A 23641-nucleotide genomic window follows, 5' to 3' on the forward strand; every position below is an offset into this window, starting at 1 on the left:
CAATACGCCATGTCTTGCAGCCACAATCGTACCTCTGGTGCACGCCTCCCTCCCCAGGCCATCGCCACTCTACGTTTAGCAATCTGTAACGCCAATAGTATCAATCGTCTCACACTTGCAGGCACTCCAGATGCCATGCCCAATAGGCATAAGCGGATATCTAGCTTAACCTCAACCGACGTCATTGTAGAGAGGGTATCTGTCACAGCGACCCAAAAAGCATACACACGTGCACAGCCCCAGGCCAAGTGTACAAAGTCCGCCCCATCTGCCCCACATCTAACACACGTGATGTCTCTCGAAGACCAAACCTCGCCAGCTGTACCGGGGTGTAGTACCATTGATGCATTAATTTATAGTGTATGAGGCGAAAGTTGCCGTTGGCTACAAAACTCCCAGTCATGGAGCAACATTCAGCCCATTCGTCATCCGTTAGCGGGTCAGGCAAGCACGCATCCCACCTAGACTTAGCCGTCACTGCAACCCCCCCCCCTCATCCTCCTGCGAGGCTTTATAGAGCCTGGAGAGCAATTTGATTTTATCCGGCACGGTGTACAGCAACTGCAAAGCACCCAGCGATAGTGGTTCATTCGGATACGTAGGATATAGGGTGCGGATGGCAGCTCGGAGCCGGGCATATAGAAATGTAGACATAACCACATTCGGGGACCGATCCGTCATATCCCGCAGCGTAAGAAAGGAGGCACCTGGATAAAGGTCCCCTACCGTGTTGAGGCCTACCCCTTGAAGGAGCTGTAAAGCCCCAATCTCATTGGAGACCGAAATATGCGAGTGATACAGCAGTGGCATAGCTGGGGTGTATAGCGGCAGCCGGTCCGCCCTCCTACCCAGTTCTTGCCAGGCGTTAGCGGTGGATCGCACCGTGTCTACTTCCCCCTTCTCGAATACAGAGTGCGAGTTAACGATCATCGCTTTCAATGGAATAGGCTGAACCGCACTGGCCTCAAGCGCCACATGCGGTGTGTACGGCGGGGCCGATATCCAATAAGCAGCGAACTGCGCCTGAGCGCACAGATAGTAAAGCTTCATATCCGGGACGGCAAAGCCCCCCAAATTATATGGCTTAGTTAGTACGTCCCATTTTACTCTTGGTTTCTTACCGGCCCACACCAATGTTATCAGTAAAGACTGTAATCTAGCAAAAAAATGCGATGTAAGCGGGATTGGAACATTAACAAAAAAATATAAAACCTTGGGCAGTATTACCATTTTAATGAGAGATACCCGATCAGCAAAGGTGAGCGGGAGGCGAATCCAGCGCGCCACTTGATCTTCAAGCTTAGCAACAGCCACACCATAGTTGGCCCTAATAACTTCCTGACTATCTCTGTGCATCATGATTCCAAGGTAACGTACCGGTTCCTCGGCCCACTCCAAGGGAAATTCTAATGGGAAGGGGACCGCAGTGTCCGTAAGTGGTAATATAACAGACTTCTCCCAATTGATGGAGAGCCCAGAGTGATGGCCAAACCTAATAAACTCACGTAGTATAGGCTCCAGATACCTCACCGGCTCCCGCACATATAGGACCATATCATCGGCGTACATGGACACCGCTAGGGACCTAAGAGGAAACTTCAGAGCAGCGTCCGCATACCTCTGCCGCAGGACACATGCTAGGGGTTCCATCACCAGAGCGAATAGCAAAGGCGATAATGGACAGCCCTGCCTAGTCCCTCGGCACACCGGAAACGGAGCCGAGACATGTCCATTCACCCGAACCCGTACTACTGGGTTCGTGTACAATAAAGTCACCAGAGACGTAAAAACAATGGCACCCCCATACGATGAAGTATCGCTATCATGTAGCGCCATGCGACTGAGTCGAAGGCTTTAGCAGCATCTAGCATGACAGCTACCGCAGCCAGGTCCGGTTTAAGAAGATGTAGCACTGCAAAGAGAGCTCTCAAATTATGGGTGGTGGATCTGAGGGGAATAAAGCCAGACTGGTCCGGCAGAACCATGTCCGGGAGGAGCAGACGCAGTCTGGTCGCCAACACTTTCGCTATAATTTTAACATCAGTGTTCATAAGGGACAGTGGCCGATACGATTCGCATTTGTTCGGCGGCTTACCCGGCTTTGGAAGAGCAACCAATAGTGCCTCTCTCATTGTGGTCGGAAACTGACCCTGTTCCACCGCCTCCTCCAGGACCATCGCTAGACGCGGGAGCAAGAGATCCACATACTCCTTATAAAATTCAGACGGCAACCCATTGGTGCCCGCTGTCTTGCCATTTGGTAAGGATGCAATTGCATCCCGAAGCTCCCCCTCCGTAATCTGATGCATAAGAAACTCCTGCTGACCCCTCGAGAGCCAGACTAGCGCTATATCTTCAAGATCATGTGCGATCTCATCCTCCTCCGCTGTTTCCTTATCCTCATACATTCGTTCATAGTATTTGGTAAAACAAGGGGGCGTGGCTACGCACGCAACGGGAATGGCCGCCTTGGAGTGAAGCTCCGCGCCAGGCTTGCCTTCCCGGGGCACTAATCCGTGCAATCGCCGCCTGCGGACGGCGAAAATCATCAGTGCCGACACCGGACATCGCCGCCGGCCTGCTGGCCGACTTTGAAAAAAATTGGCACACCCGAGGCACACCGGAGTATTCGCCGGGCTGCTGCCGCCTTCCTCGCTCCCTACCTCGGGAGGCGCGCAGGGCAGACCGAGGCTCCAGCCGAGGACACAGGCCCAGAGTTCGGCCCGGCAGACGCAAAGGCCGCGAAACGCTAGGAGGGACGCAAACTCGACCTGCCACACCAAACCTGCTCTACACAGTGGCTATACCAGCGGACTATTATTCACCAAGGCACCACGCTGGCGGTACAGCCTCGCGGAGCAGAGCGACGCCACCCTGCCACACGCGACCGAGCGGCGGCTGGTGCAGCCCGACCCACCGGCCACAAGGACACATTGCAGCCCAGCCGCCTCACTCCCTCGTAGGGTAAACACCGGCAACGTGGCAGGGCCACCACGAAGGCCTGGCGACGAGATCCGTGGGGCGAGCCCACGTGGCGGCGAGTGCCGGTAAGACCGTGATATTACCCCCGGCCCACCCCAGAAACGACTGTGTGACCACGTGCGCCTTGGAAGTGCCGCTGAGATCCCCCATAGCCTGCAGCAGTGACTGACCCTCCACATCGGGCCACGCACTTGCCCTCCACCATGCACTGGCCAGATCATACCGACCCGCCAAGCGCAAGACGCCGCGGACCACAGCCGGGGGCCGTGTCACCACGGGGTCCGCACACATTATACAGTGCACGCCTGTCCAGCGGTTGGACTGCTGACTGCACGAACCGGCCTTCTGAGGACGACGTGGACTGCTTGGCTGAGCCCGAGGGAGTGACGCAGATGTCTAACGGGCCCAAAACGAGAACTGGCTCCAGCAACGCTAACCAGAAGGCCAAGATGGATAAAACCGGGAAACACACCGACTCGGACCAGATGGCGGCCAAACTGGACACTATGCTGGCAGCAATGGAGAGACTTGAGGAGTCACTGAGCCTAACCCGCACCTCCCTGGCCACCAAAATCGACAGCGTAGTCATCGATCTCACGCACCTAAGAGCAGATCACAAAAAACTGGCGGAACGCACCACCACCTTGGAAGGCACGCTGCAGACACTTCAACCCCGTGCGGACCAGTCGCATAAACACATCCAGGACTTGCTGAACAGGGTGGAGTTCTTGGAAGACAGGGCCGAAGACGCGGAAGGCAGGACCCGCAGGAACAACGTGCGCTTGGTCGGGGTTCCGGAGAAATGGGAGGGGAGGTCCCCAGAAGTCCACATGGAGCAGTGGCTACGAGGCCTCCTGCCGGAAGGATCGCTCTCCCCACACTTCGTGATTGAACGGGCTCACAGGGTCCCCACCAAACCTCTGGCGACGGGCTCCAACCCAAGGCCCATGCTAATCCGCATAATGAACTATCGCGACAGAGACACCATACTCCGAGAGACCCGCAAGCTCCAGGAGGTCCGAATAGAGAACGCATCGGTGATGTTTTTTCCGGACTACACTATACAGGTCCAGCGGCAGAGACATGACTTCCTCGCAGTGAAGAAACGACTGAGACAGGTGGGCCTCCAGTACTCCCTTCTCTTTCCTGCGAAGCTGAGAGTTGTGGCGGGTGAACAGACCCATTTCTTCACGGACCCCATGGAAGTGGAAACCTGGCTAGACAGCGGAGTCGACACGGAACCCAAAACGGCGACAGGCCCTGCGTCACGACGACAATCCGGCAATCATAGACGGCGACGACGGCCCCGCCGGAATTCTCAACAGGATACACATGCGGCGACCCGGCCTTCCCCTCCTGCAGATGCCAGACGGCGGGAGCAGCGAGATGCCCTCCGCCTCGTCATGGAACTCAGCGGCTCCCCTGAGCAGAGCGAGGTGGCGAGCGGCGGCACACAAGGCCTCCAGAGTGACGATGAAGCAATCTATGGAGTGCCAGACTCCCCGACATCGGATGTCCGACCTGATGTCACCCCCCAAACGGCAGACTACATCAGCTGAGCAGGCGCCGGATGCAACTCCCCACGGAAACGTATACATGTGACCAACACGGCGGGCCAGCGACACCACGACTACAATGAATCCTGTGCGCAATGGCGGACTAACCCCCTCGTCTTCCGTGCTACACCCTTGGGACGCATCCACCAAGGGACACATCGATGGTAATGACTCCAAGCACTGGCGATGAGAGCCCACGCTTGACGAAGCACAGCTGCGGAGACACTCTGCCTTGCCTGGAGATGGCCCGACTGGAACACGTAATGTATGGCATCTTACGCATATGTGTGATGGGCTCATCCAATACGAGGGCGGCATTGACTGAAACGCTCCCCCCGGGAAGGCAATAAGCCTTCACTTCACAAATAAATTGACATAATCCGTCTGATCCTGTGCATGTAGCACAACCACCCCCTTACACTTGAACATTGTTGCTCTCCTAGAGAGTATGGACGGGAGCACGTTTTGCATCCGACCTTTTGGTATTTTGCAAGTTCATATTGTTCAATGGTTTATTGTTTCGATAGCCATGTTTTTTCCCCCTCCCATGGTCACAGAGCACTGGAGCGCCACGTCAAATCCTTATGGGGTGGCGGGGACCGATTTCATGATGATGAGCGGGCATGTATTGAGGGGCGGTGGCAGAGACGGGCGGGAGGTTTGGTTCAATTGCTATAATGTTCCCCATTAAGATATGCACGTGGAATGTGAGAGGTATACACACACCGTCCCGACGCTACCAAATCTACTCATACCTCAAACGCCACCACATTCAAATTGCCCTCCTTCAAGAAACCCACCTTAACAACACTGAAATTGCTACGCTGCGACGCAGGTGGCGCGGACAACTTTATGCTACAGGGTTCTCATCATACGCCCGAGGTACGCTGGTATGGGTCAGGCCGGGCATCCCTTGGACCACACAAGATGTACACATAGACCCCGAGGACAGATACGTAGCTATCCACGGCAAATTAGATGGTAACCCAATGGTAATCACTTCAATTTATGCGCCTAACACGGGGTTAGCGGATTTTCTCACAGGCTTGTCACGCACACTAGCCCCCTGGCACGGGGTCCCATGGGTCATTGGCGGGGACTACAATAGTTCGCTAGACTTGACACTTGACCGTTCTCATCCTACATTACCCAACTCACAAGCTCAGGCCACCACGAAGGCGATACAGGCGTGGTCCATACAATGGGGCTTGCAGGATGCATGGCGCTCTCGCAATCCAAACTCCAGAGTCTACTCATATTACTCGGGGGCGCACACCCTGCATGTCCGCCTTGATCGCTTCATGGTCTCTAGTGAACTCTTGCCCATTATCACGGACACATGTTACATGGGACGCACACACTCCGACCACAACCCACACCTCCTAGACCTGCAGTGGGATCGCCCTCGACCACCAATACCCACATGGCGGTTGCAACCCGATCTCCTACTAGACGCCACGTTCAGGGGTTCCATCAGCACACAGACGGCACAATATTTTGAAGACAACACAGGCTCGGCATCAACACCTCAGATTGAATGGGACGCGTTCAAGGTGGTCCTCAGGGGACAATGTCTAGGCACCCAAGCACACTCCCGGCGACACTTAGAGGCGGATCTCAGACGCATTGAATCTGACCTGCTACGATTGGAGCAGTCTGCAACCGCTGGCCCCACCGCGGAGTTAATACAAACACGGGCAGAGCATGATACCCTGATTGACAGATTAAAAAATGTCAATTACAAGGCCCACGCAGCCCGCACTCACCACTCTGGCGACAAGCCAGGCAAGTTGTTGGTGTGGCTGATCCAACGCGAACAACGTGTCACGCCGGTGGCAGCGGTGCAATCGTTGGCAGGCCCGGTGGTATACACACAGGCGCGGATACACGAGGCCTTTGTGGCTCATTACAGCGCGCTGTACAAATCCCGACTGCTGACCGCACCATCGGTAATAGCCACGTACTTGGAAGACATCATGCTGCCTACCCTAACAGATGATCAACGAGAGGACCTGGGGTCACCGTTGATTGCCGAGGAACTTCGCGACGCCATCTTTGCCCTCTCGAACGGCAAGGCGCCTGGCCCTGATGGGTTGCCAGCGGAGTACTATAAAGCATGCTCTGACATCCTAACTCCAGAGCTCTTGAGGGTGTTTGCTGCGGCACTGGAAGACTTAGACTTACCCCAGTCCATGAATGAAGCAACATTAGTGTCCCTCCTAAAGCCAGGTAGAGATGAAACACTACTCGGCTCATATAGGCCCCTAGCGCTGCTAAACACTGATTACAAGGTACTGGCCTCGACTCTCGCCCGACGACTGGCAGGACTGGTACCCGGCTTGATACACAATGACCAGAACGGCTTTGTACCCTCCAGATGCACCTCCCAAAATATCCGTAGATTATTCAGGGTACAACAGTATGCAATACAAGACTGGCCCAGGTCGGGATGTCTAGTCCTGGACCTGGAGAAGGCGTTCGATTCGCTCGAATGGCCCTATTTGCTGGCAGTGCTGCGCAGATTCGACCTCGGGGATGACTTTATTGAACTGGTGGGGTTGCTATATAGACGCCCGGTGGTGCGAGTCCGCACGGGCGGGCTACTCTCTGACGCCATTAGAGTGCAACGCGGCAGCAGGCAGGGCTGCCCGCTATCCCCGCTACTATTCTCATTAGCCATTGAACCCCTTGCTGCACTACTGCGCGCAGAGGGCATACACTGGGGGGACGATCTCCTTTTATACATCAGGGACCTCACCCGCATACCTCGACGCCTCTCGGAGATCTTTCAATCCTTCGAGACCATGTCAGGCCTCAAGGTTAATTGGGCCAAATCAGGTGCATACTCGTTCAACCCTGACATCCCTGACCCCGGAGTCACGATCAATGGGGAAAGGCTGCCATGGCACCACACAACGTTCAAATACCTAGGAGTGTACATCCACAGGACACCACAAGCTGTACTGGATGGAAACCTGACGCGTGCCATCACGTCTATAAAATCCCAGATTGCCTTTTGGAAATCCCTACCACTCAATGTCCCGAGTAGAGTGACACTGACAAAAATGATTGTACTCCCCAGACTCTTATACTACTTCGCCAACCTGCCAGTGTACGTACAGGCGCGCACCTTTAGAGAACTGGCCTCCATGGTTAGAGACCTGATATGGAACACGGGCCGGCCTAGAGTAGCCCTCCGGAAACTATATGCCCCGGTCGATGAGGGAGGCCTCGCGGTACCGAACCTCGAACTTTATTATCTGGCAGCCCAGCTACAATGGGTCACCGCCTGGCTAGCGGGCAACCACCTGGGAGACACTGCTACTAATACGGACATGTATTCCTCCACGCAACTACATACAATATTCCACCCCCTGACATACCCAAGGAAATCCAATCAGCTACACGTCGCCGTGGCGATACGCTGCTATGTCAGAAGCCTACGGCTCACGAGGGCGACCAAGCCATATGCCCCGGCGCTACCACTCCTGGGCACCCCCAAGTCCGCCTCTATAGTCACAGAAACAGCGCTGGAACCTTGGACGCGCACTGGGGTAGACACTATGGCAGATCTATATGCTGATGGTGTCCTGATACCATTTGCAACGCTAGCGGCGGACACAGGTCTCCCGACGGGTCAATTTTTACAGCACGCCTCAATACTTTTCGCATACACACAGCGGTGGGGCAACATCACTGATGAACTGCCGACGCACCAATTGATACAGAGCCTACATGTCATGGGTGATGGCACACACGTAGTGCACTGGCTACACCAAGCACTATTGTCGCACACACAACATTCGCTGCAACCACTGCGTGACCACTGGGCCACAGACAGAGGGAGGGAATGGACAGATAAGGAGTGGAAAATGATCCTATTGGGCCCCAGACACGTGCCACGGAACGCGCGCTTTAAACTGATACAGTTCTACATACTACACAGAGCGTACCTCTCACCCAATAAGATTAATCGCTATTTCCCAGGAGCGGCAGCCAAATGCCCGAGATGTGCGCTGGAAGAGGCAGACTTACTACACATGCTCTGGCAGTGCCCACGGATTCAGACATATTGGGGGGCGATACTTACGACACTAGACAAATGCACAGGCATGACGATCCCGCACACATGGGAGGCATGCTTACTTGGCCTGTATAAGCGGACTTCGTTAAACAAAGCCCCCTCTCGATTCTGGGACCTTGCCCTCCTCACAGCAAAAAGATTGCTCACGAAACACTGGAAGAGAGCTACCCCACCGTTACCAGACCACTGGCACACATCCCTAGACACCTGGGCAAAAGCGGAAAGCACCGCCCTCCATAACGAGGAAACGGCAGGCCTCCGTCAGTTCCCGATTGCGCAACTCTGGGACACAATGCTCACCTCCTTCCACAAGGAACGCCTTCTCACACAAACCACGACAGGAGTCATCCACCCGGACAGCACCGACGATGCACCCACTGTGCACACTCCACGCGGACACATCTGATGTCACCCCCACCGTCACGTCCTTCCCCTCACACCTGATCTCCGTAGTGTCGGGCATGCTCTCACCCCCCGGGTCATGCCCACTTCGTTAGACACTCCTGAGTGTCACACACGCTCCCCATGATACCACACCCCACACAAAGATGCACACCTCTTACCCCAGTATCAGCTGACCATATCCACCCTTTCCTGGTTTTCCCTTTATGTCCCCTGTTCCCTATCCTCCCCTCCTTCCCTTGATGTTTATTTCGGAATTTATATCCTTGTTACACAAACATGGTTTGAAACGTTTGTGATGGAAAATGTAGCCATGATGTATGAAGCAAGAAAACCAGTGCATTGGGTGCTATGCCCCGAATACATGACAGACATCCTTGAGATGTAATAATATATGTATTGTACCATTCATGCTTTACTTCTCCTGTACCCCTAATAAAGGATATTTAAACAAAAAATAGTATTTGGTAAAACAATTCAGAATGTCTGTCGCATTAGTGACAGTGGTATCCCCGTCCTCTATCTCCTGTACCGCACAATGCCTAGCCCATGGTTCCTTAATACGATCCGCCAAACCCCGCCCTGGTCGTCCCCCCTCGCCATAATAACGTGCTCTGGTTCGTTTGGACAGAAATTGTACCTCCTGATCCGCCAGATCATTATACTCAGACACTTTCATACGAATATCAGCCAATAACTTCTCCTCCTGGCCGTCTTCCAGCTGCCTTTCCAACCTCATCAGTTCGCCCTCCAACCTGGCCATCGTGTCTCTCAAGGACTTAAGCACACTCGATTGCAAGCCTATACACGCTCCCCTCACCGTCACCTTAAAGGCCTCCCACACCGTGCACATACTGTCAACAGACCCAACGTTCTTGTCAAAAAACTCCTCAATAACCGTCCTCAAACTCTCACGCAAGACCAAGTCATTCAGAGTGCCCAGCGGAAGCTTCCAGGTAAAAGGGGCTGGGTCATGCGTCGGCATTCCTACCTCCATACACACTGGCGCATGATCAGAAAGTGTTCGGGGAAGATGCATAACATCCAACACCCATCCGCTGACATCTCGGGTCACCAGCCAATAATCCAGCCTGGACCACGTGTCATGAGCTGATGTGTAACATGTGCCCTCCTTCCGCCCAGGATGTTTCAATCGCCACGCATCCACCATTCCAAGCCCTCCCATGCCATCTAACACAGCATCAGCCGCTCTCTTTCGCCCAGATGGTCTATCCTGTTTTCTGTCCAATACTCCATCCAGAGTGACATTCAAATCCCCCCCACAGATTATAGCCGATGGGGGCAGTAGGTAGATCCTGTTCCATAGATGGACATAGAAATCGGGGTCATCTGTATTGGGGCCATAGACATTTATGAGCGTAACCAGTGTGCCACACAGCTTACCATGCAAAATTATATATCGACCGTCCTCATCTATTTCCTCATGTATGGATACAAAAGACACAGTTCTCTTGATCAAAATCATGACCCCCCGTGCATATGCCGAATAACTCGATGCTAGCCTAGTGCCAGCCCAATGTTTCGCCACAGTTTCAGCCGCTCTCCCCCGTAGGTGAGTCTCCTGTATGAAGGCCACGTGTGCGCCATGCCTGTTCAGGAAGGCTAGCATCTGTCTAGATTTCTGTGGACGATTCAACCCCCGCACATTCCAGGTAATACACGTCAGCTTACCCCCCCTGTTTATTGCACCAGAACCGAAGTAAATCCTGTGAGCAGTTGAATAGGTGCAACGCCCCACACATCGTACATAGCAGAGGATAAACAAGTGAAACACATACAGCTGGTGTAGCCGCCCAATTATCAGTTCCCATCAACCAAACTTGACTCAATTGCATTCCCGCCCAAACCAACCCCAAGGCAAAACACAGACCACAAAACGCCCTGACCCTCAAGACCCAAAAACCCAACTTCCCCCCACCACCCACTTCAGCACCCCAAACCTGCCAAAGCTGTCCCCTCCCCCACAAACCCAAAATCCCCAACAAGACAACCATTTATGTGTGGGGATCTCCCTTATGACGGGGGCGCAGAGTCGCCCAGCTCTCTCTAGCAAACCAACGAAGAGCTGACCGTGAAGACATGTGTGTGCCCCACCACTCCCACCCCAGCCCTGCAGTAGTGAAAAGAGCCAAAAATGCAGTATGTAACAACCCTCAGCTACTGACATAAGGGGAGCCTCAATAGTACCGCCCTCCCTCCGCAGCTCATGACAGAAAAGAATTGCGCCTCAAGACAGCATCCGACACCCTCAGATAGTTCAGCTGCAGACTTAGCAGTACAATACAGGCCCAACCCGGGACGCATACCCCCAAGCGCAAAACGGCCCATGAGACCTGAGCTATTATCAATGCAACAGAATAATCGAGCAATCATCAAGGTCCAGTAAAATCAGCATACAAAATAGACAAAGGTGCCCGCTGTTAAAGGAAAGCTTAGTGTGATGAGTTTTGAGCATGTCGAAGTTGGGCCTGCCCAGCATTAGGAAGCCGAGCAACAATCCGTGATCGTCCGCCATGTGCCAAAACCAACCGTGGGATCACTTAAGCCACCTCCTCCTGCAGAACGTTCTCATCGGCCTGCGCCATATTGGAATCCCTTTTACGTTTTTTTTTGCTTTTTGGCGTAGTCCATGGCCGCCTTAGGGGAGGTAAAGATTTTGTTCTCTGAGGGCGGTCCAATCCGGAGTCTGGCCGGGTACAGCATGGCGTAAGGGACGTTTTCGGCGCGAAGAAGCTGTTTTACGGAAGTAAATTCCTTACGCGCTGTTTGTACCGCAGCTGTGAAATCTGGATAAAATTCCAGTTTATTACCCTGATACTCCACAGTCCCTTTTTCCCAAGCAAGTCGCAAGATAACATCTCGGTCTCTATAGTTGAGGATCCGGGCAATGACAGGGCGAGGCTGTGCCCCTGGGACCGGCCTCTTTGCCAAGGATCGATGTGCGCGTTCCACGATAAACACACTCGATAGTTGGTCAGCCCCGAAAATATCCACCAGCATACGCTCCATAAAGTCCTCCATTTTCCCCACATTCGTTGATTCCGGCAGGCCCATGACGCGGATGTTATTGCGTCTGGACCTCCCTTCCAACTCCTCATTCTTAGCTTGAATGACCGCTAAAACTCGCTCCATATTAAACACCTTCGTGGTCACCGTGGCCAGCCCATCCTCAGTGGTAGAGACCCTCTGCTCCACCTCGCCCATGCGTTCATTTTGTCGGTCAAACTGCGTTGCCATGTGGTCCAACCTATGGTTAACCGACTCCATGGTGCCCTCTATAGATTGAAGTGTCTTTTGCATCGCAATCAAAGTGGCTTCTAGGTTAGGGGTGCCACCGACCGCCCCAGGGGGCTCACCATCCGCAGGACCTTGCGAGGAGGACAACGCCGTCTTTTTTGCGTCAAAGTTCAGCTTGGGTTGATTACGCTCAGGTCTGCCCATCTCGAGTCTCTAGGTCGTGCAACCAACCCAGCAGATGTAATGCAAGGGGATTCCCTAGTGCCTCACTCTGTGCAGGGCTTGCAATTTACAAGAACCAGGGAGGCCCGTATGCACCGTAAGCGCCTTCTCCCCCCTGCTGCCTTCAAACTGCAGTCACCACTCCAAGATCCAAAGCACTGACCCGATCTGGTCAGGGCCTCTCTCACAGTCCGTGTAACAGCCCAACCAGCAGACCGCAATACAGATGGCAACCCTCCACTCGAGCGCAGCGTCCAGAATACGCTCTCCGAGATCCTCCCCGCCAGCGCAGCCTTCCCGCCCGCGCCCTCGCCAGTCGCAGCTCGCTCAGTGCGGCCTATCACGGCCCCGCGCCACCTCCGCAGCCCCGGGCTCGCGTAGTACCCCACCTCACTCACCGCTCTCAGCAGGGCCGAGCTCCGGGCCTCGAGATCCTCGCTTCTCCACTCCGCGTCAGGGCACACTCTCTCCGCCGCCAGCTCTCGTCACCGGCACCTCGCCCGTCCCCGCTGGTCAAGGGGAGCGACGCAATACCGCGAGGTTGCCGCCGGCCTCAAGCTGCAGGGCCGCCCACCTCCAGAGCCAGCCCCGACATAGCTCCGCGTCTACAGAGAAGCCGGTCAGCGTCCCGCTCGGCGGCTGAAAGACACCTCTCCGCACACCGCACCACTGCAGCCGTCAATCCCCGTCGGGCTGGGGAGAAGGTAGAAGCAGGAACCTTAGGATAAATGCAGGATATTACACGGTCTTGGCGGAGCCTCACGTATGTGCGGCCATCTAGCCTGGCGCCCTCTAGCGCCCCCGTCATCAACACTTGATGTCTTCACATGGGCTCAAGGAAACTAGTGGTCAACATAGGGAAGTTTGTAGAGACGCTAACATAGAGAAAGATCAGTAAAAGAAGAAGTGCATGTCCTACGCAGAGACATCCCAGCGCCGTGTCTACTAAGCAACGTCACTGTCAGAGCATCACCCATGCCACAACATTCTGAAAGAACACCCTGCAATACTACAAGTGCTAGGAAAGCTGAAAGGCACGCAAATAACGCTGAAAATAAACAAAGCAGTCAAGCCAGTGGCTCAGCACCACAGAAGAGTGCCCGTACAGCTACAACCACAAGTAGAAGAAGAACTAAAGAGCCTACTGGCGCAAGACATCATAGAGCTGGCAGATGGACCAACTCCATGGGTATCTCCGATAGTGGCGGTACCCAAGAAGAACACCTAAAAAATGTGCATCTATTTAGACATGCGCATCCCAAACACCAATAATGGAAGAGAAAGACACCGAGGCCCTCATCTGAACTATATGATCAGCTGTCTCACTGGAGCATGCACATTTTCAAAGCTAGATCTATGTAAAGGGAACCATCAACTGGAGCTTAATCCGCAATCACGCTACATCACAACGTTCTCTCCTCACATGGGTCTCTTTCGCTACAGGCAACTCAGCTTCGGAATATCATTCCTAGCGGAAATCTTCCAAGAGACTTTGAGGCACGTGATAAGGCCCGTAAGGAACAGCCTCAATTACAGAGATGATATCCTGGAATTCGGCCGCTCAGATGAGGAGCATGACGAGGCCCTACGTGAAGTCTGCAACCAGCTGGAACTGGCTGGACTGACCCTAAACGAGGACAAATGTGAGCTGGGAAAGGGAGAACTAGTGTTCTTTGGGCACATCTTCTCAAAGAAAGGAATAAGACCTGATCCCAGCAAAGTAAAAACACTGCAGAAAGCAAGGCCACCAGCAGATGTGGCAGAAGTGAGGCCGTTGCTTGAGCTGGCAAGCTATTGGGTTAGCTACATCAAGGATTTTGCATTAGTGATTCCCCCACTTCGTGAACTAAAAAACAGGGCCAGAAATTTCTCTGGACCACAGAATGCAACAAGGCGTTTGAAGCCATCTGGCATGCAGTTACAACAGTGGACCACCTCGCCTACTTCAACCCTTTGCTATGCACCAAGCTCACTGTTGATGCTAGCCCGGTGGGGCTAGGAGCCATTCTAACACAGCACATGTGAGGAAGAATTCATCCAGACAGATAGTCGCATATGCAAGCAAGAGCCTATCAGACTTAGAACGGGCATTCTCACAACCAGAGAAGGAAAGTCTAGCAGTAGTGTGTGCGTGCAAGCACTTCCACATGTTCATTTATGGGAAGACATTTACTATTGTGACAGACCACCAAGCTCTGGTGACGATATATGAAAACCCCAGTGCAAAAGTGCAAAAATTCCACAGCGCATTGAAAGGTGGGGGATACACCTCATAGACTATTACTTCAAAATAGTGCACAAACCAGGGAAGGAACACAATCCTGCTGATTACATGTCAAGGCATCCCCTACCACGGGCTCCAGAGATACCGCCCATGGTAGAGGAATACCTCAACTTTGTGTTATGACAAAACATCCCCGCTCCAATAACAATTGAGGAACTGGAGCAAGAGACAATGGGTGATGCCATGCTACAAGCACTCAAAACAACAACATGGCAACAGAGGTGGAGACATGTAAATGTCAGCAGTCCAATGAACGAAGGAGTAAGAAGGGAGGAAATGCTAGCATTCAAGAACATACAGGAGGAGCTGTCAGAATCCAAAGAAGGGTTCGACTACGAGGAACCAGCATAGTAATACCAAAAACGCAATGACGTCAGACTATGAGTCTGGCCCATGAGTCCCACCGGGGCATAGTGGCAACCAAAAAGATGCTAATGGGAAAAGTATGGTTCAATAATGATCTGTCACCTATGCCAGATAAAGGGGCGGCCAGCAAAGCCAGAACAACTACACATGTCCGATCTCCCCGGAGCAGTGTGGACAACACTGGCATCTGACTTCTATGGGCCACTAAAAACTGGAGGCTATTTGCTAGTAGCCACTGACGAATACTCTTGGTTCCCCCATAGTACGACAAGTGTCATCAACATCAGCAACAGCCACTTTGCCATTACTGCACGACATATTTGCAGTGTGGGGTGCACCACAAACTATGAAGACAGACAATGGGCCCCCATTCGCTGGAGAAGAGTTCCGCTGATTCATGGCATACCATGGAATATATCACAGGAAAATATTGCATCTGTAGCCACAAGCAAACGGTATGGTAGAGAGATTATTGGGAAACATCAAGAAGGCCGTCCAACGTGCCAAACTGGCGCAGATCTCAGTGTGTCAAGCACTGTGCCCAGGGCCAGCTCTAGGGCAGTGGGAATGGTGCCATTGCACCGGGTGCTGTATACTATTGTTTAAAAGCATCCGTTTCTTTCCTCTTTGCCTCCAGCAATTTTTAGCCAACAATAAAAATGTCAAAGTTACTCCAGTGATTAATGTTCTTTCTGGGGAGAGAGAAAGATTGGAGGTGGGTTGCAAGGACGTTTTTACCCATTCTAAGGTAACACAGAGGATTAATATGCCTGACACAAAGAACTTTTACCATGCAGATCACAACGTGCATATAATGTAAATAGGTCAGTGGGTTACTGCTTTTGTCACAGAGATCAGTTTGTTACTTGCAGTTTATAATTTCGAATCCTAATGTAGTACAGTGAGCTATTAACTGTCATCAAAGAAATGCAAGAAAACTTCAAGATATAGGCTGGAGCTTTAGGATTTTTACCCAGTATTTCATTATCCTAATGTTTCAAAGTGGGTTCATCAGGGTAAAAATCAATTCTTATTATTAAAGACAACCTCCAACCATGTTTTTTTTTATTCTACGGGCCTTATTTATGAGAAGTGTTGCATCGTTGCGTGAAAGCAGCGATACAACACTTCTCAGTGCGCCCTCCTTGAGACACCATTGATGCGTCATATTTACTGTGTGATGCATCATGTCGCAAAGAATGACAGATACTTCAGTATTTCTGACGTATCTGTCAGTGGAAAACTGACGCATTGCTGGGGTGTGTCTGAATACAGACGAAACTTCAGCAATGTGTCCTTTCACATGGGGCAAGCCCCATGTGAAAGGGTTGCTTCAGTCTTATGCCTGCTGTGAGGCAGGCGTAAGATATTGACGCAATGGGGTCCTAGAAGTGGCCCACTGAAACCACATAGATTTAAATGCACCTCTTCTACGAGGCTTTTTGCAGGGGATCACCCACGCTGCATACATTATACCTGGCACAGGTATAATGTGGCACAGGGTTTTGCAAAGTGATGCATCTGGCCAGATGCATCACTTTGTAAAGAGAGCACAACATGGCACATTTTATACGCTGCCGGTGCATCACAAAAAGTGATGCACAGGTGGTGCAGAAGTGACGCAAGGGCTCATAAATAAGCCCCTAAGTTTGTACTTCTCCAGACCAAGCACTCTCAAACTATCATGTCTACCAGTATGGATGCTATGTGAATCCCACGCCTTGATTTCCTCTGTCTTATGTAACATTTCATGTACACTGATTTACACACCTACGATTGATTGTCTCTTTGTAGTTAGTGTGTGTGCGATGTACAGTGCTCGGACACCCTACAACAGTATGAGTGGCGCTAAATAAATAAAGGCATCTGAGAGAGAGTGGTTATGGAGACTTCAGGGGTACTGTGAAAGGATGGTAGTGAGGAAATCCGTGGCGGAGCAGGTCATAAGGGGGACGCCAAAAAACATTGTTGCACAGGGCACCACGAGCACTAAAGCCGGCCCTAACTGTGCCAAGTGCCGCGAGACTATCGAAACACTCCACACAGTTCCACGGGGAAATGCCCACAGAACAGATGTTGGGGAGAACGAGCAGAACAAGATTGCCCCAGCTGGAGGCAAAAGCGCCCCCTGAACACAGCAGCATAGCCGAAAGAGTTCAAGAGGCCAAGAGCATCTGAGCTGAAGTAATGGACTTGGTGCTTGTGCGTCAATGTTTGTGTTCTCTTCTTCTCGTTTAATTCTTTATCTTATCTCGATTATTTTCTTCTCTATCACCAGTCTTCTCTTTTTTTTCCACAAAAGGAAAAGATGTCGGAATGTTGTGCAGAGAGGCCCTGGGGACCCTGCACAGGTCGAGGGCAGGGGTAGCCACTGGACACAACTTCCGGTCAGGGAATGGGGGCATTGCGTGGGAGTTGGGGAAGTGGACAGAGGGGCTTGAGTGCAGCCAAGAGTACGAGTAATAAAGTATTGAAGCAACTCACCCACTTGCATCTGTGTGCAGTTTTTGGGAGCCAGAGGCGACGCAGTGACACTACACACACCATGCCGGCTCAATAGCCCTTTCTTTAATGAACGTAGAAAAAAATTCACTTTACGCAATCCCTTCATGACTCGGTTACAAGATTTGAAGGCTGCATAAACATGTATTTACTTATCGGTATACTTATAATGCTCCATTGACTGAGTGTTTTGGAGCGCTGGAGAGGTAAACAGTCTGTTAGAGGGGAGAAGATTAAATGACAGCGCGGAGAATGTTTAAAATACAAGATATCTTGCGAGCAAGTGGTTGAATGTCGGTTTCTTGGTTGCAGCTAGCGCTATGCAAAGTCACACACACATCAACCTAGCACGATTAACCCTCAACAGCAAGTCTCCGCTAAGATATGTTTAGTTGCTCTTTAATAAATGTTAAATGTATTCGAAATGTGGACGTCACAGTAAATGTTTTCAGCGTGCCAAATAAATGCATAAGCGGCAACACACGTAATTTGTTCGCAATATGTCAACTATATTTACATTAAGACAGGTCAAGGGATGCTTTAGAGCCAAAGGATGCTTTAGAGCCATAGTTTTCGGAAATAATCACTGCACCCCGAACAATCCACCCCCAAATTTATTTACACTATTTTATAGCATACAAACACAGGGATCTGAACCTTTTGTCAAGGCAAAGGCCCTCAACTGCATGAAACTCCACTTGATTAACCCAGCCGACAAAGGATGCAGACAAACACAGGGGGAAGAGACCTAGCTGCTCACGGCAGACATTATTCATCCTGGAAGCACCTGTCCTGGAAACACTTGCCAGTCTCCTTCCTGAAGAAGGCTGTTGACTTTAGCGCACTGGAAGTGATATTCCTCTGTCACTATTTACAAGCACGGGATTCCTGTGCCCGCCTGAGCACACACTGCGTTGTATAGGTTACAGAGCTGTGTAAATGGCACTGCTGATGCTAGCTATCATTTGCCAGGATGTCTCAGTTACTAGAAAGACTGCTTTCCTAAATGCTAATAGCAAATGGTTTCCTTTCTTAGTCATAACCTTCATAGTTAGGAGACCAAATGACTCAGAGAGTTGAACGCTGCCTCTGAAACTTGCAGTCACGAGGAAGAAATGCAGGCAAGGCAAACCCAGTCTTTTATCCTTCCGAGGTCGATACATTGAATACCATTGCGTCATAACATCTGCATAATTATTAACCCTTTCTGTATTATGCCTTTGGAAAAGCATCAAGTGTAACCTTAAAAGTTCAAGGTACGCAGAGTATAGTAATAGTAAAGATGCCCTTTTTTTCGTGAAACTTTTATTTGCATTTTTCATTAATTGGCACGTAATATTACAATCTGACAGATATTGATACATGATGTTACATAGAAACCGGTCCTCGGAAGCTTGTTTCCGGTCCAGGGAAGACATGGCTTGGCAGTTCGGGCTGAACTGTTCCCATGAGGCACAGGGTCAGACTGATTTGCATATAGCCATGTCTGAACTGGGGTGGCAGAGTGGGCTAAAGAACGGTGATGGATTAAACCCAGATCTTTTGACTGGGTGTGAGTGTTTGATTGGTTCAGATGCTCCGTCCATCACCACCCCCTTTTGTACCGCTTTTGGCCGCCATAAGTGTGGCAGGGTATGCTCAGACGTGAGTCCCTTGCTCACTTTGCCACTGGATTCAAGCAAGCCGGGCTGAAGAGGGCTGTAATGCCAGAAACCGGTCCTCGGAAGCTTGTTTCCGATCCAGGGAAGACATGGCTTGGCAGTTCGGGCTGGACTGTTCCCATGAGGCACAGGGTCAGACTGATTTGCATATAGCCATGTCTGAACTGGTGTGGCAGAGTGGGCTAAAGAACGGTGGTGGATTAAACCCAGATCTTTTGACTGGGTGTGAGCATGGAGAATTTACTATTTTGTCAAAAGTGGATAAATATTCCACCTTCTTTATACTGCCCTTTTCACATCTCGCGGCCTTGGTAGGAAACACACTCAATTTAGGTTTAAGGAAACACACTCAATTTAGGTTTAAGGAGCGTGCCAATCTTATGTATTTGTGCTTCTCTAGTGTCTAGAAAGTATCTGTCAGCCCAGCCTTTTGCAAGTAAGCCTGCTTGCACTGTGATTGCTGATAGCCACCAGCAACCTGCTACTAAAATCAGCATAATCTAAGGGCATAATAAACAAGCTTTCCACTGCTTGATTTCCTAGGAGGCAGAATTGTTTTTCACAATTCCCCTTGTGTCCACTAGGTAGTTAAGTAACTCATCACTAAGTAAACTCACTACTTACAGTTCAGTTCAGTTCAATAAACTTTATTTCGACCGTCAGACCATAAAAGTGCAAAGTGCATGTAAACAACCCAATAAAAAAAAATGATTAGATATAAAAAGCCATCAATGACATTTAAAAATCTAACAGATCATACAGCTTAATGATTAAAATTCAAGCCTTCTCTTAAAAAAAACTTGAACATTGGTTGCGTTTAAAAAGCTACTAGCTGGTCGACTCATGTAACCTAGTACATGAAAATACTGTCTTTTCTATAAATTATGGCACTAAACTAATGTGCCTTGAGATTGTTAAACTAGTGCTTCCGCTGCCATGGAGATCCTAGCAGTCTAATCAAAAGAGGTTGGTCGATTGACTGCGCTCCATAAAGATTAGAGTAGATTCCCCCATTAGCAATGCCTAGATGGATTATACAATACTATGGGCCTGTTCTAAGGGATGATAGGTTGATTTTTTGTTTTATAGGAAAAACAGTGGTTCCTGTGGAATGATATACTATGAGGTCATGAAACATAAGCACAACTGCAATATAGAGGGTTAGATAATGGCAGAGCGCGAAGGAACCACTAACATACCGATTCCAGTGTAGTATATTTTATGGATTTTTTAAACAATAAAGTTAAGAGTAAACATTATACATCAAAAGAACATTTGTACATAGTGTCCCAAGTGACAAAAGGAACCTAAACCTAAGTGACAATGTGAATATTATACACAAGGTTTCCACAGTTTGTGCAAGTCGACCGTTATCAAAATAATTCCACGTGAACAGCAGCTATATACAATGATATGTGCTGGGAGAATGGTTTGCTTCTTCTGTTTGTTGACGGCGTTTCGACCCTCAAAACAATGCGGGTCTCTTCAGGACTATTGATTAAGGGACATCTGAATTTATGATTGCGCAGCCTTGTGAAAATTATGTGCCACACATGAAGAATAGAGGAAAAAGGTTTACTCACATGAGGACCCGTCCGGGTACTCAATGTGAGAACAGGCTGTCAATCCAATGGGGTATGTGGGTAGGCCGGAGGGGCTCAATTGATTTTACGCCACAGCCGTAGCGTTGTAGAATCCCTTTGTGGATTAACAGTGACAATGAACTGAGAGTTTCTCTCAGTAGAAGATTATCATCATAATCATAAATTCAGATGTCCCTTCATCAATAGTCCTGAAGAGACCCCACATTGTTTTGAGGGTCGAAACGCAGTCGACAAACAGAAGAAGCAAACCATTTTCCCAGCACATATTATTGTATATAGCTGCTGTTCACATGGAATTATTTTGATAATGGTCAATTTGCACAAACTGTTGAAACCTTGTATATAATATTCACATTGTCACTTAGGTTTAGGTTCCCTTTGTCACTTGGGACACTATGCACAAATGTTGTTTTGATGTATAATGTTTACTCCTAACTTTATTGTCTAATAAATACATAAAATATACTACACTGGAATCAGTATGTTAGTGGTTTCTTCACGCTCTGCCATTATCTAACCCTCTATATTGCGATTGTGCTTATGTATCGTAACCTCATAGTATATCATTGCACAGGAACCACTGTTTTTCCTATAAAACTATTATCCTTGTTCCTTAGTGAGTAGGGTTCCCGTTTCTCTTGAGGGTTGAGTTTTTGGGCCCTTTTTCTGATTCCCCACATGTTACACAATAATTTTGCTAATGCGCATGGAAACAGAGGTCTTGTGTCTAATTTGAGTATTCGCAGAGAGAGCTACAACATAGTTTTGGGTTACGAGCTGTTTGCAGATTGGGAATAACCATTTTCTGCTAGGCCCAGAGTATACTGGGCAGCCAAAGAGAGCATGACCAATTGATTCAGTAGAGGCAGAGCAAGAGGCACAGCTTTTAGTCTGGGCAGCATTGCATAACCATAGGTTTGTAAGAGAGTTCAGGGGTATAGAGCCATGCCTAAATTGAATATAGAGTTGTCTATCGACCAGCACTAAAATAAGATCGAGGTAACCTTCTATGGCACATGATCATTTAAAATTCATGAATTCCGTCTGCTAGCCTGGCTACATTCTGTGCTACCCGGTCCCAATGCATTGCTTTAATTTTCTTCTTTGTAGGCACTTCTGGGCAGTTAGTACTACTCCAAGAGAACAACGAGGGTCACTGACTTAACAAGATAAGTTTGGAGAAGAGGGCAGGGAAATTAAACATGGCAAGCAAAAGCAATAACTTCTTCAAAACATTTCATATACCCTAGGCAATATGTCTATAATATAAAAAGAGCCATAACTCAGATCAGTAATTTTTTAAGTTTATTCATCTAAGATACAAAAATATATTTTTATAATGTATTTGTCCTAAGTACAAAGATAATTTTTATATAAATAATTTTTTTTAAACGAGGAAAATATTACATACAGTTGTAGAGTTATATTTATTCAATTCGTGAGCACCCACATGTACATGCAAACAATACAAAAACAAATCTGTACCCCACAAACACATTAAGCACATAATCCGTAACAATACAGTAATAACAACAACATTTATCAAAAGACTATACAAAACATTATTCACATAACAGACAGAAGAAATACATAAAAATGGTTGCTCATTCTGCCAATATTTTTAGTGAAATGACTATTACATCAAATGGACAGAAATGCGCTGACCCGCGTTTCAGAAGTTAACAGTAGATACGATCAACCTTCATCAGAGCACTGTCTATGCAAATACATTTGGTGCCAGGGGGCCATTCATTCAAGGTATAATCAAACGGAGCGGTGCAGGGGGCTGACAATCTTCATAACTACTGGTTATGGCTGAAGGACCCCAAATGGAGTAAATAACACAAACACTGTGAACAAACTCATTAATCGTGAGGCACATACTTCTTGTTCACAGGAAGCAGACATGCTAGTTATCGTAGGGGAGCACTAGCAGGTGTTACTTTTATAGTTTACTTTAGCAACAGATTGACATGGTTTTACTGTAATGTAACATATTGTAACATACATTTTTGTTCATGGCTATTAGATAATTGGATGCCTTTTACATTCTGGTTAAAAAACAGCATTAATATTTCAGCAGTTAGTCTCAGCTTCCTTGTAACATGGGCAGTATATAGGTCAATGCGAATCATGATGACAGTTCCCTGTGATTCTCTTAGAGCATCATATAGTCGACAATCTCACTGCTAAAATGGTGTATGTTGGTAACGCCTATCTAAGTAATAGACTCTGCATCATGCATACCCATCTGCTCCTCGTCTGCACTCATGGCTGACGCAGCTGTGTGTGGTGTGTGTATTATGTCAGTAAGTTAATCCGCCATCAGCGCATCCCATTGTTGGGCATTCGGGTATTTCCTAAGGCCCTGGTTGTCTTCCCGGTGGAGGACCGTGCTTTCCGCCTGGGCCCAATTTGTGAATGAGTGCAGCCATGCTATGTCACTTGTGAGATCAGGGGACTTCCACCTATGTGTGATTAAGCCCTTAGCCAGGATCACGCCTAAGTCAATAAAGTGAGATGTGACTTTATATTTCTTGTCTCTTCTATAGCCACCTAGTATGCATACCTCCCATGTAAACGCAAGATCTCTGTCCGTGCAATGCAGCAAACGATTCATTACAGCCTGCCAATAGTTCATTAGCTGAGCACAAGCCCACAGCATGTGTATCAGATCATTATTCAACAGCTGACAGCGAGGACAAATGGCGCCATCACGT

The sequence above is a fragment of the Lissotriton helveticus genome, chromosome 1_1, assembly GCF_964261635.1.
Source record: "Lissotriton helveticus chromosome 1_1, aLisHel1.1, whole genome shotgun sequence".
In the NCBI taxonomy this organism is placed as follows: domain Eukaryota; kingdom Metazoa; phylum Chordata; class Amphibia; order Caudata; family Salamandridae; genus Lissotriton; species Lissotriton helveticus.